General features: G+C 49.7%; 1 protein-coding gene across 1 annotated transcript in view; it reads right to left on the bottom strand.

The window, feature by feature from the left end:
* NPFFR2 (neuropeptide FF receptor 2) overlaps positions 1 to 9,835 on the bottom strand; it is an 81,719-nt gene extending 71,884 nt beyond the window's left edge. Inside the window, 1 exon segment of the mRNA XM_015420027.1 lies at positions 9,782 to 9,835. The gene's annotated coding sequence lies outside the window, so the exon portion shown is untranslated.
* Between the last annotated feature and the right edge of the window lie 1,632 nt (positions 9,836 to 11,467).

Genomic DNA, 11,467 nt, shown 5'->3' with positions numbered 1-11,467 from the left:
AAAAACCTGAAAATCTCCCCCCCCCCCCCACTTTTCTCCCTTTCTCACAAGACAAGAACTCGTGGGCACTCCATGAAATTGCTGAGCAGTCGGGTTAGAACGGATAAAAGGAAGTACTTCTTCACCCAAAGAGTGATTAACACATGGAATTCACTGCCACAGGAGGTGGCGGCGGCTACAAGCATGGATGGCTTCAAGAGGGAATCAGATAAAAATATGGAGCAGAAGTCCATCAGTGGCTATTAGCCACAAGGTATAGATAAGAATTCTCAGTCTGGGGCAAGGGATGTTCTGTATTCTTGGTACTTCAGGGGGCGGCGCAACAGTGGGAGGGCTTCTAGTGTCCTGACCCCACTGCTGGACCTTCTGATGGCACCTGGTATTTTTGGCCACTGTGTGACGCAGAGTGTTGGACTAGATGGGCCATTGGCCTGATCCAACACTGGCTTCTCTTATGTTCTTACAAAACTTAAACTTATGCCACTGCTTTAAAATCACAGAATGCATTTTTAAGCAACTAGTTATCACATAACATTGTCGTCGGCATATTTATGTCATTTAGAAGTACACAAGAACATAAGAGAAGCCAATGCTGGATCAGGCCTGTGGCCCATCCAGTCCAACACTCTGTCACACAGTGGCCAAAAATATGAATGCCATCAGGAGGTCCACCAGTGGGGCCAGGACACTAGAAGCCCTCCCACTGTTGTACAAATGTCTAACTGCACAAAAACAGGGGTCATTTCCTGCAGGAGTGCACAGGAGTGGAGCTCCGGCAGTAAAGAGCCCAGGGGGTGGGCACATGCAACAAGCCCCACCCCCTGCTCCCAGCAGCCCTCAGTCAGAGCAAGAAGCAGTCAGGCAAGTTGCAGAGCTTCCCTTGGCCCCCCAGTTCAAAACAGTCCAGTGGCACCATTAAGACCAAGTTATATTCAGGTACAAGCTCTCCCTCCTCTGTGAGGGCAGATCTGCACATTCCCCCCCTCCCAATAGCTAGCAATCCAAAACAGTCCAGGGGAGCCTGAGTGGTGGGTGTTGCCTTCTGACACACTTCTGGTGATGTCAGGATGTGTGGCATATGCAAATAAGTTATGCTGATCAGTTATGCTAATGAGCTCCTGCACCTCTTTTTCCACGAAATGACCCCTGCACAAACCTAAACAGAGGTACACCCTCCTAAGTCTGCTGGCTTCAATGTAACTCCACTTAGGAAAAAACTGTTAATTTTCTGCAAAGAAAATTGTATCCATGCATAATACTCGAGCGAGGAAGAGGTGAGGGGGAGACAGCCCCGCAAATTGCTACACCCTGTGCTGCATCAGCACATTTCCGTTTTTGTTGACTGCGAGGGTGATGAACGTTGAAATCTGAAAACCAATTTTTGTCGGGAACAGGAGAAAGTGTATTATTTGGACAGAAGCCAACCGTCCCCCACAGTTGCAAGGGGATGACCGAGCTAAACATTATAATCTTGAAAACACTGAACGCTTCCAATTCGAGTCTCGTAGCGCCTAAGAGATCAACAAGATTTTGGAGATTATGAGCTTTCGAGAACCGAAGCGCCCTTCCTCAGATAACTGAACGCTTTAATAGTGGATTATCAAACACACTGTAGCCTCTTAACGGTGGCCAGAATTGCTTGCATTTAAACAATAAACACGTCTTTGAAAATATACTGTATACATCTACCGTATACACGGGAATTATCCTTATCTAGTACAGCAGATAGTCATGATTTTTTTCCTATGCTGTGTGTTCTGAATAAGTAAAAAGTCTCCTTAGGAAGCCTCCCCCCATTCTAAAAGAGAAAATATTAAACAGTGGGGGGGGTGCTTCCCCCAAGTCCCTAAGCTGCCCATATCTGTATGGTCCAGGCCAGCCTGACCTTGTCAGATCTTAGAAGCTAAGCATGGTCAACCCTGGTTAGGACCAGTGTTCCCCCTAAGCTGAGTTGGTGTGAGCTAGCTCACAGTTTTTTAGCCTCCAGCTCACACACTTTTGTCTTAGCTCAGGAAGGAGGGCTCCAAAGCAAACTCATTTATGCAGCAGCCCAATCGCTCGCTCACAACTTTAATGCCAGGAGCTCACAAAGCAGAATTTTTGCTCACAAGACTCCACAACATTGGTTGGATGGGAGACCACCAAGGAAGCCCAAGGTCGCCCAGTGTTCCCTCTAAGCTGAGTTAGTGTGAGTGAGCTCAGTTTTTTAGCCACTGGCTCACACATTTCTGTTTTAGCTCAGGAAGGATGGCTCCAGAGCAAACCCATTTATGCAGCAGCCAAATCGCTCACTCACAACCAGTTTGGTGTAGTGGTTAGGAGCACGGACTCTGACCTGGGAGAACCGGGTTTGATTCCCCACTCCTTCACATGCAGCTGCTGGCATGACCTTGGGTCAGTCACAAGTTCTCTCAGAGCTGTTCTCTCATGAGCAGTTCTCAAGAGAGCTCACTCAGCCCCGCCTACCTCGCAGGGTGTCTGTTGTGGGGAGGGGAAGGGAAAGGAAAGGAGAGGGTAAGCCTCTCTGAGACGCCTTCAGGTACTGAAAGGCGGGATCTAAACCCAATCTCTTCTCTTCTTTAATGCCAGTCGCTCACAAAGTAGAATGTTTGTTCACAAGACTCCACAGCTTAGAGGGAGCATTGATTGTTACACAGCAGCAAGCAATGACAAACTACCTCTGTTCCTCTCATTCCTTGAAAAACCCAATACCTGCTTCTATGTTAGTCTGAGTCCAGAGGCGTCTTTAAGGCCAACAAAGTCTAATTCTGGGTATAAGCAGGGCTCCTTTTGTAGAAAAAGCCCAGCAGGAACTCATTAGCATAATAGGCCACACCCAACAGCAGAAACTCATTACCATATTAGGCCACACCCCTGACAGCACCGCTCATTAGCACATTAGGCCGCAGCCCCATGTTGCCAGAAGTGTGGTCATCCAGCCACACCCACCTTTTGCTTCTTATTCTGTTTACCTTGTTGTCAAAACCCAGGGCTTTTTTTTGTAGCAGGAACTCCTTTGCATGTTAGGCCACACACCCCAAATGTAGCCAATCCTAATGAGTTTCTGCTATTGGGTGTGGCCTATTATGCTAATGAGTTCCTGCTGGGCGTGGCCAACTCGGGAGCCAGCCAGAACTCCGTTCCTGCGCGTTCCTGCCCAAAAATAGCCCTGGGTATAAGCTTTCGTGTGCATGCACGTTTCTTCAGAACGATAGTGGGGGAAAGTGGACCCAGGATCAACCTCTTTGGCCATGCACTGGCAAGCAAAAGTTTTTGTTCTGTCAATCATGGAGTCTTTTCTCCACTGTGAGGGGCGTCTTTTGCCCATGGAAGACACCTTGCATCCCTGTTAGTGGGACGGAAGGCTTGGATCCATTCCAGTGCGATTCAAACACACATTTACCGGCTCGCCACTGGAATTCATTGTACCAACTCGCAGCAGAAAGGCCCAAGTAGGCTGTGCCACGCAGCATGTGTCACGTGATGTGGGGGCGGAGCATTCGGCAGAAGCCCCGCCCACATTGCACATTCGCCCAGATGGAATGATACCCCAAACCACAAGGTGGCAGTCTCTGCTAAGGTCCCTCCCTCCCTCCTGGGGACATCTTAACAGCCACAGCATCAAAACAAGAATATTCTGTATTTGAAACAAGGCCCTCCCCTGCCCTATGGAAATCGGGATACATGCTCAAGGTTGTATGTGTGTGGTGAAATGTCATCAAGTCACATCTGACTTAACAGCGATTCTACAAACTAAGGACCTCCCAAACGTCCTACTGTTAACAGCCTTGCTCAGGTCTTGCAAAACGGAGGGCCCCGTGGGTTCCTTGATTTGATTTGAGTCAGTCTATCTCATGCTCTTCGCCTCTTCGCGAAGAGTCGGACTCGACTGTGCGACTGAACAACAACAACAACAACATCTCATGCTGGGACTTCCTCTTTTCCGGCGGCCTTCCACTTTTCCTAGAGCTATTGTCTTTTCCAGTGACCGAAGTACTACAGCCTCTGTTTAGTCATTTTAGCTTTTTTTTTTTTGTTATTATAAAGATTTTATTGGCTCCCCTAAAAAGGGGAGGTATTTCGCTTAAAAGAAAAAATGGGAAGGGTAGACAGTGGGGGAAAGAGAAAGCTGAGTGATATATAAACTGGTAAATTAAACTGTTAGTAATGTCCAATTAATCTTCTTGGGCTTCTTCTGTGTGTTGTCAAACTTCTTTTCATAGTCCTGTCGCATGGTTCTCTGTTAGTATGTTAGTAATGTTCCTTTGAATTTCTGTTAATAAAAAAAAATTCTCTTCTGTGCACATTCAGAACCACTTCTTTGCGTGCTGGGTACTTTTACTATCGCTGACGTGGAGGAGCTTCCTCTGTTGTCTTCTCCTTCCGGCTTGTTAAATCCTCCTTCGGGTTGTTGTTAATACTCTCAGTTCATGCACTATAAATCCTCTTCTTTTCATGCCATTACCGGAGGTCCCCAGTTTTGATAATGGTATTAATTTCATTTTCGCTTTTATATTCGCTCCCAAACTCTCTATGGGTCCTCCTCGCAATTGTTGACTTATATAAGCGCTTGCCAGGCACTTCTCGCTGTCACAATTCAAACTTTTCCGTTTTACAAAACTCCCGTTGGATTCACAGCCATAAACAGTCCAAACATTCAACAGCCGGCTCTCGCACACAAGCAAACGCCCAGACGGAAGTCCCTCCCTTCTTCTCCGCTCGCTTTTGCCCAGCTCCGACATCTTTTCTTTTTTGTTTACTTTTAGAAAGTTCTTAAAATGTGCTCCAGAGAGACAAAACTTTTTCTCCCTTTAATTCAAATACATCAAGGGAAAACACCGCTGTTCGCTCAGTCCATTCCCCCCCTCCTTTTCTTTTTCGCTTATGCAAATGGAGGGTTAACCTCTTCACCTTTTTCGCTGGGAGGGGGGGGAAACGTTTTTAGTTCTTTTTCTTTGCATTTTGACAACTCACAGTTAAGCCGATCTTTTCTTATTCTTTTCCATTTTTGCGGATGGTCGCTTTATCACTCGGTGACGTCTGGTGGCTCCGCTAAACCCCGTTCGGGGTCGCTCACGCAGCAAGGTCCATTGGGGCAGGGCATGGCGGGAGCCTCGTTCTCCGACCTCTCGGCCGAAAGAGCGACTCCCCCCTAGTGCGCCCTAAAGCGCCCCGGATCCGAGCTCCTCTCTCCTGAGGGGCTCGTTCGGGTCTCCGCTCGCGCGGATTCCCTCCTCCACCGCGGGTGGGCGAGGCGCCCTCGGGAGCGACCCGAGGAAGCGTCCGCCATGCGCGGAAGCCAGACCGGAAGCCCCTAGCTTTTAAAAAAAAAAAATCATAGAGTTGGAAGGGACCTCCAGGGTCATCTAGTCCAACCCCCTGCACAATGCAGGGTATTTACAATACCTTCTGCCCCACACACCCCCAGTGACCCATGCCCAGAAGACGACTCAGGAAAGTTCTAGAACCTTCCACTCGGAAAAGTTCCAGAACCCACTGACTTGTGGGTTAATGACCACTTCAGATTGGTTCCACCACCCCATCACACAAGAAACTTGAAGGGTGAACTTTATCCCATACTTCCACTCAGTGTTCCCTCTAGGCTGAACTAGTGTGAGCTAGCTCACCATTTTTTAGCCTCCGGCTCACACATTTTTGCCTTAGCTCAGGAAGGATGGCTCCAGAGCACACTAATTTATGCAGTAGCCAAATCGTTCACTCACAACTTTAATGCCATAGCTCACAAAGTAGAGTTTTTGCTCACAAGACTCCACAGCTTGGAGGGAGCACTGTTTTAGGGGTGAAATCAGAGTTAACATAAAGTGGTCATTTAGCTCAGATTAATTACTAAGGAGCATGCTGGGGTTCAACAGTGATGTCTTTGGGGCAGAGACCCACCTGCTTCAATTTATATGCTCTTACAACACAATCCTATGCAGGCTTAAAGGTAAAGGTTCCCTTGCTCGAAAGCCAGTCGAATCCGACTCTAGGGATGCAGTGCTCATCTCCGTTTCAAAGCCGAAGAGCCAGAGCTGTCCAAAGACATGTCCGTGGTCATGTGGCCGGCATGACTAAACACCAAGGCGCACGGAACGCTGTTACCTTCCCACCGAAGTGGTACCTATTTATCTACTTGCAATTTCTTGCTTTCGAACTGCCAGGTTGGCAGGAGCTGGAACTAGAGACGGGAGCTCACTCCGTCATGCAGCACACTCGGGTCTCGAACTGCTGAACTACCAACCTTCCACAGCCTGCAGTTCAGCGTCTTAACCACTTGAGCCACCGCAGCTCCCCTTATGCAGGCTTACTCGAAAGTAAATCCCACTTTATTGCTGCCTAACTCCCTGGAATAAGGAGGGCTATCAGCCAACAGTTAAATTACATATGCAGTATCCGTGCATGCTATTTTGGACAAGTCCATACACGTTAATAAAAAACCAAATAATGTTGATATAAGCCTCAAACCGGCAATCTGAGGAAACTTAATGGGAGATTTCTCTACTCAAACCAACATGATTCAGAAGGCCAGGCTAGGACCTTGGTGTTCAAACCCCTTCCCACTTGGCCATGAAGCTTACTGGGTGACCCTGGGCCGGTTACTCTCTTTTCTCCAATCCCTGCCTACCTTGCAGGACCGTTGTGAGGACAAACAGGAAAAGGGAGAACGTCTGTACACCACCTTGAGCTCCTTGGGGCAAAAGCAGTGCGATAAAATGCACTGGATTATTCCACACCTTCCCTGAACCCGAAGACATTTTAAATCCATCTCTTTGATAAAAAGGCAGCGTCTTTAACGTATTTACTCAGCAAAGGCTTAGGCCAAAGACTCCAGAAGTCATTTTTACTCTCTTGCTTTAACAAGGCCAAGTTCTTAAAACAGAAGTCAGGTATACGCAGAACAAATGCGGTTTGTATTTCAGACAGTGGCTCTGTCTGAAAAGGGATCTTAAAACACAACCCCTTTTAAATTTAAAATTCTCAGCTAATAAAAGCCCTGTTCACAAGTTACAATAAACACGTACATTTGTTTGTGAGGAAGTGCCAACGTGTGTTCAGTTTACAAATAAAACCGGGAACTAGTACCTGGATAAACATGATTTCGAGAGTACATTCAGCTGTACGTGTGTTGAATACAACAGGAGAATCACTCAGTGCGCATATAGAAACAGAGCTGGAAGGGATCTCAGGGGTCATCTAGTCCAACCCCCTGCACAATGCAAGGAATTCACAGCTACCGCCACCACCCACTCCCCCCAGTAACTCCTGCTCTATGCCTAGAGGAAGGCCAAAAACCTGGATCCCTGGGCCAACCTGGCCTGGAGGAAAATTCCTTCCTGAACCCAAAGTGGCAATCAGCATTTCCCCCTGCCACGAGACCTAAGCACTGAGGCAACCCTTCCTGCCCTCCCTCCAGGGCCGGCTCACTCACTAGGCGATCGCCTAGAGCGGGACGGCCCTTAGGGGCACCAAACTGCACCCGGCCCTGTACTCTGGGAGTTTCTTGAGTATTTGTGCTTTTCATTCTTCCTAAAATGCATTTATTTTTTTTAAAATTGGTGGGCGCATGGGGGGGAGGCAGAAGGGATCCTCGCCCACAGTCCAAAATAAGCTGGAGCCGGCCCTGCCTCCCTCACACAATCCACCTAAGTTCACAGAATCAGCATTGCTCTCGGAAGGCCATCTAATTTCTGTTCGAAATCCTCCAAAGAAGGAGAGCCCACCACCTCCCGAGGAAGCCTGTTCCACCGAGAAACCGGCTTCGTCAGGAAGTTCTTTCTGACATAATCAAGCGTACGCTGAGCATGGATTGTTCATGCGATCACTGTTAACGTGTGACCAGGGCCACAGTCTTCTTGAGGGCAGCATGCCAAACCCAGGTCTTGGCTCCTAAACTAGTGCAACTGTCCAGATCGGCCATGAATTCATCAGTAGCCAAGAGTCCACACATTTTTCATCTGAACAGTAGCACTGAGCAGGGAAGCAACGTGTATCGCTTGCCTGCCCCCTCCGTGAACACTGCGGCACAAACTTTTGGGAACTAGCACAGCCCCACTTCCAGACGGTCTGCGAACTGCCACTCAAAAGCTCCCACATTCCCCGGTTAAGGGAAATCCAACAGGTTAAGGCTTCGATGTAACCAAGCCTGGATTCTTTATTTCTAGCCACCTCGCAAGGAGATTTTAACAAGGAAGGAGGAGGAGGAGGAGGGAAGGTACCAACTAGCTGGTTTTGAGACCAGGCAAACGCAAGTCCGCTTGCCATATTTAGCTAGCAAGAGGTCGATCTTTAAGAATCAAGAGATTTTCACACTGTTGGCACTGCTATGGGCAACTCCGAAGGGGGGGAAAGACCAGAATCCTTGCAAATCTGGTCTTTCTCTCCTCCCCCCCCCCATTGCCAAACTTTGCCCCTCAAGAAAGCCTTTTTAAAGACCAACAGACTGATGACTGTGCATGAAAACCTGTGTGGCTGTGTAAAGCACCTAAAGGTAAAGTAAAGGTAAAGGTTCCCTTGCTCGAAAGCCAGTCGAGTACAACTCTAGGGTTGCGGTTCTCATCTCCGTTTCAAAGCCGAAGAGCCAGCGCTGTCCGAAGATAATTACAGCATTCACAATGGTTCTATTGTTATCAGAAGAAAACGATTCATTTTTCTATAACCCTTTCCGCCCCCTCTTAGTGTTCAAAACTACAAACCATCAGTTCATTCCTTTCAGTTGCAGGCAAAAAGTCAATAAAGCGGTTTCGAGTTTGCTATAAACGCGGATCCTGTCTTCTCCCTAATCAAAGCTGTAAGTTTAGCCATCCCGGCCAACTCCCTCATCTTCACAACCCACTCCTCTGTTTTAGACAATATCGGACTCTTTTTATGGTCTGTGCACTCTCACAAAATACTACTGAGGTCCTTCTAAAATATATCTAGATTTATTACACGTTACTATTATAGCAATCTTAGAATAATTGGAAAATCACAAGAAAGTGATAAGGTCATCCGAAGATCCTGCTGACAAGTTTGTGATATATCTATCTGCACCCACAGTTTGTATTAATGTTTATGCAGTAACGCTGAGACACAATGGATTTATTTATGTATACCTGACTTATCTTTTTTATAAAATAAAAAATTATTTTTAACAAAAATAAAAGCCAAAAGCTTCTTTACCCATACTTCCACCCCCCCCTTCAGAAGGGCATACAGCTGCAACCCTTGGAGATTCAGTCACCACTGCACAGTAGGGCTTACTCCCAAGCAGCGTTCCCTCTAAGCTGAGTTAGTGTGAGCCAGCTCACCGTTTTTCAGCCTCCGGCTCACACATTTTTGCCTTATTTCAGGAAGGAGGGCTCCCGAGCAGACTAATTTATGCAGTAGCCAACTCGCTCGCTCACAACTGTAACGCCAGTAGCTCACCAAGTCGAATTTTTTGCTCACGGGGCTTCACAGCTTAGAGGCCGAGTAAACACGGCGAGGGCCGGTGGGAGCCAGGGCTCGTCCGGATTCCGCCTGCGCCCGCTACCGAAAGCTACATCCCAGCGCCGCGCCCTCGACATCAAGGCGAGCGCCCTCTGTGCATGTGCAGAGTGCCGCCTTCGCACGCGTCGCGGGTCAGAACAGGGCGGGGGAAGGACGAGCCCCGCCGGCACCTGTGCGAAACCAAGCCATCGGCTTGCAGAACAGCGGGTGGTTCTGCGTCTCCAGCGTCCAGCTCCGTCGGAACCGCAACTGGGCTTTCCAAAAAGCCCCAAATCCAATCAAGCCCCCCCCCCCCGTTGCATTCGGCACTTACCGATTCAGGGCAGCGGTCGGCGAGAAAGGCTGGCTCGGAGCCGACGGGGCTGCTGCTGCCCGCGACGCTCCCCCTGGAGGGCGCAAGGCCGGCGCCCTCCTCCGCCCTCCGGCCGGCCCGGCGCCACGTGCCGCATGGCCGGGCGACTCCGCAGCCCGCCCGGGCGAGCGTAAGAACTGCCGCCGGCCGGGAGATGCCGGATCCAGCCCTCAGCGCCCTGCCCAGCCAGGCATTTGAGCGGCGCCGGCCGGGGAGAGGCGGGTCCGCGACGAGGCTCCCCGAAGCGCGGCCGAGAGCGCAGCCGCCCGGCTCCCCACCCACCCCGGTCGCGGCCACGCCTTCCCCGGAGCCCTGGCCTGGCGGGAGGGCGCCTCCCAGCTCCGGCTGCTGCTGCTGCTACTGGGAAGCGGTCTGGAGGCGAGAGCCGCCGCCGGCCTCTTTTCCAAAGCGCAACAAGTTGGCAGTCCTCATTGGATCGGGAGGAAATGCCGGATCCCGGTAAGAGGAGGAGGAGGAGATTGGATTTATACCCCGCCCTTCAACACCCAAAGGAGCCTCAAAGCGGTTTACAATCTATTTTCCCTTCCCCTCCCCAAAACAGACACCCTGTGAGGGAGGAAGGGGCTGAGAGAGCTCTGACAGAAACTGCTCTTTTTCAAGAACAGCTGTGCCAGAACTGTGACTTGCCCAAGGTCATCCAGCAGATGCAAGTGGAGGAGTGGAGAATCAAACCCGGTCCTCCCAGATTAGAGTCCCGGCACTCAACCACTACACCAAATGGGGCGTCTGGGGACTCAGGGGAGCCTAGGGTTCAAAACAGTCCAGTGGCACCATTAAGACCAAGTTGTATTCAGGTACAAGCTCTCCCTCCTCTGTGAGGGCAGATCTGCGAGTTCCTCCCCCCCCCCCGAGTTCCCCCCCCCCCCCCAATAGCTAGCAATCCAAAACAGTCCAGTGAAGCCTGAGTGGTGGGTGTTGCCTTCTGACACACTTCTGGTGGTGCCAGGGGGTGTGGCATATGCAAATAAGTTATGCTAATGAGTTCCTGCACCTCTTTTTCTATGAAATGACCCCTGTACAGTAGGACCCTTCTGGTGCAGCTTTGTTGCAGGGGTCCCCAAGCTTTTTTGAGCCTGTGGGCAACTTTGGAGTTCTGTTTCACTCCCCTCCCACCAGCTACCTTCTCTCTCTCTCTCTCTCTCTCTCTCTTCTTCCCCAGCGGCCCCCCCCCCCCAGCCTGGGAAAGGAAAGGGAAGCACCCTGGCCCTTCTGGTCAATTTCACTCTCCTCCATCAGCTGTTGGGGAGTGAAACTGACCATAAGGACCAGGGCAGCTTCCCTTTCCTTCCCCAGCCTCCCCACTGCTGCCTTAAAAAAGTAGAATTGTACTATGTCCTAGGTTTCATACTTAGAACATTATTAGGATGACACAATGCTTGTCGTTTCTCCTTGTAGCATCTCTGAAATGATTAGGGTAGGAGTAAGGGGAGGAGTTTCAAGAACAGCGTTCGTGCGCCTCGGTGTTTAGTCATGCCGGCCACGTGACCACGGAAATGTCTTCAGACAGTGCTGGCTCTTCAGCTTTGAAATGGAGATGAGCACCGCAACCCTAGAGTCGGATTCAACTGGCTTTCGAGCAAGGGAAACCTTTACCTTTTTTCAAGAATTAAGTTCTCAGGAAGCATT

This window comes from Gekko japonicus, unplaced genomic scaffold (assembly GCF_001447785.1).
Source record: "Gekko japonicus isolate JY-2015 unplaced genomic scaffold, Gekko_japonicus_V1.1 scaffold350, whole genome shotgun sequence".
NCBI classification, from domain to species: Eukaryota; Metazoa; Chordata; class Lepidosauria; order Squamata; family Gekkonidae; genus Gekko; species Gekko japonicus.
Note: the sequence above shows the minus strand (reverse complement) of the source record. Positions and strands in the feature narration are given on the sequence as shown.